Source organism: Montipora foliosa, chromosome 10 (genome assembly GCF_036669935.1).
Source record: "Montipora foliosa isolate CH-2021 chromosome 10, ASM3666993v2, whole genome shotgun sequence".
Taxonomy (NCBI): Eukaryota; Metazoa; Cnidaria; class Anthozoa; order Scleractinia; family Acroporidae; genus Montipora; species Montipora foliosa.
The window spans coordinates 38,138,196-38,140,695 of NC_090878.1; the positions used below are offsets into that span (position 1 = coordinate 38,138,196).

The following is a 2,500-nucleotide window of genomic DNA, read 5'->3' on the forward strand; positions in this document are numbered from 1 at the left end:
TGAGAGGGCTTAACAAGTTACAGGTACGCAGACCGAATACCTCTCACTTTGGTATGAAATCTGTAAGATACTTAGCCCCTAAGACTTGCAATAATATCCCTGACAGCAATGTCTTCTTTTTTATAACTGAAGCTGTAGGTTATAATAGATTCTAGTTAGTTAGTCATATCTTGTAATAAGTACTTCATTTTGTAAATAGCCCTCGCCGCTTATGATTCATCCTTTTTTTCTTTGTTGTTATTTATTTCTCGACAAATTAGGCATATCTAATTGCTAGAGGTCTAATCAACCTCAGTAAACCAGTAAACCCCAGGGTAAATCAATTATGTATGTATGTATGTATGTATGTATGTATGTATGTATGTATGTATGTATGTATGTATGTATGTATGTAAGTGGATTCCAGTTGCAAACAAAATACAGTGTGTCTGCAGTGCTAAGCATAACTTTCACAAATACAAGAACAAAAATGTTACACATGGGAGGTGTCGGTAGGACCAGGCGAATATGAGATAAGAGAGCGAATCCCTGTACCCCCATAACAATTATTTGAAATCTATTTTTAGATTGCGCTGATGTTCTTAAGGTTTTTTAAAAATCTTTTTTCTCCAAGTATGTATGTGTATGTATATTAACTTTATTCAGTGATTCTACCTGCCGCAGCACAAAAGGTAAGCTGCTCCAAAGCACCGCACCGCGCGCTTAGCTAAAACTGTCTTCCAAAAAATGGTATTGGCACAGCAAGTTTGTTTACGGAGTCCCTCAGTGCATAATTAGTAAAGTCAGATCGATTTCTAAATACATCGCTTAAATACTCGGGTGTAAGACCATTTAAAAGGATTTATAGACCATAGTGGTTTTGAGCTGCGTAGCCAACTCTCTCAACTCAAGGATATAGTAAGAAACAGCGGAAAAACGATCTTTAGTAAAAAGTTGATTTTTATTCTGATTAACAATAACAAATTTGGTCTTTTATTTGTCTCTGTTCAAAGCGATCTTCTAATGGCAAATAGGGTGCTTCGTTTTCGAATTTGGATGCTTCGTTTTCGAGTTTTGAGTGCTTCATTTTCTAGTTGGGATTCGACTTCGTTTTCGACTTAGGGTGCTCAGTTCGATTTCGACCTTTTGGGTGCTTCGTGTTAAGTTTTTCGTTTTCGAGTGCTTTATTTTCGATACTTCCCCTGCCGTAAAGCTGTGAGAGCAGAAAAAATAAGCGCGCTGGTCTAGTCAGATAATTAAAAATAAGCATGTTTACAGGCAGTAAGGCTTATATCTGAATTGTCGGGTATTCTTAAAGCCAGAGATTTTATTTCTTTTATCTTTACCGGGCGTAATTTCATTTTCCGTTCATTTGTGATAATGCAGGAGTCAAAACAACGTGATATCACGGACCTGATAATAGAACGGTTTCCGCTATATATTTAAAACTGCAACTGAACAAATCACTTTCCGCGCCTTCGCCAAGTAAACACGATTCTTCCAAACTGCTGACGGTCTTCTCGTCCTGCTGCGTGTAATCTCTGTATTGTTTAAACGCAGTCTTTTAAATTATTTGCAAAAGGTAAGTTGAGTACTCTATAGATTATAAAACGGTTTAGGTACAATCAATTCTATCCGAACATAGCTACTTTGAAACAATGGAAATATGGTCAGATTGTTAATCGAGATCAAGTTGGCTCAAAACATGCTCTTCTAAGAAACATGCGTTCATAACTGTGAAGATCACAGCTTCACTTGAATGCTCTTCTGTTTGCTAAGCTTATCACAAAATGTCATGTCACTATATCTTAGAACTTGATTTATAGATGAAAAATGCGTGTGTTTTGCTTTTGACACCATTACAGCTTATTACAGTTTTTTTTAAAGTTTAATTCATGCTAAATCTTTTAGATTAGTTTCATACTATGACAAAGGAACGGAAACTATGTGTAAAAACTATGGGTCGATTATTAAAACATAGTTAGACAATGTTCAACAAAACCGTGTTCTAAGCCATTTTCAATATTGCCAACAATCATATCCAAATATTATCTGCTGCTGATGGTAACAAGAAGGTTTGCATTCCAGACTAGAAAGCAATTTATCTACTTAAAATATACCGCTTATAAGTAGATTTGGAGGTCCACTAATTGTCTTAAGCCGCGGCCTAACTTAGACTTTGTTTAAATAACTGGCCCTATGTTTCTAGTACATTGAGGCAAAGAAAGTAATTTGTGAGGCACGGATAATTCCAAGAAAAAAGAGTATTTCCATTTCCTTATTCGTGTTCCTTTTTTTATTTACCTTTTTTTTTTTTCACACTGCAGATTTCGTTCTTTGGCCGCGCTCTAATGCTTTGTCTTTCTGAGTGACTCAGGAAAAAAGGTAAGTAATTTTCATGTTCGTCCTAAGAATCTTAAATACTTTAATACTTCAGGAGTATTGAAACTAGCGCTGTGTGTTTGATTATACCGGTTCGCCAATTAACGGCTGTGATTAAAATTCAGGGCGAATAAACAAT

The 2,500-nt window shown here is 35.8% G+C and overlaps 1 long non-coding RNA gene across 1 annotated transcript in view; it reads left to right on the forward strand.

Moving 5' to 3' along the window:
• Window positions 1–1,459: 1,459 nt before the first annotated feature.
• Window positions 1,460–2,500, forward strand: part of LOC137973055 (uncharacterized) — a 15,216-nt gene continuing 14,175 nt past the window's right edge. The window contains exons 1-2 of the long non-coding RNA XR_011117159.1: window positions 1,460–1,561; window positions 2,307–2,364. This is a non-coding gene — a long non-coding RNA (uncharacterized lncRNA). The remainder of the gene's footprint in view (window positions 1,562–2,306; window positions 2,365–2,500) is intronic.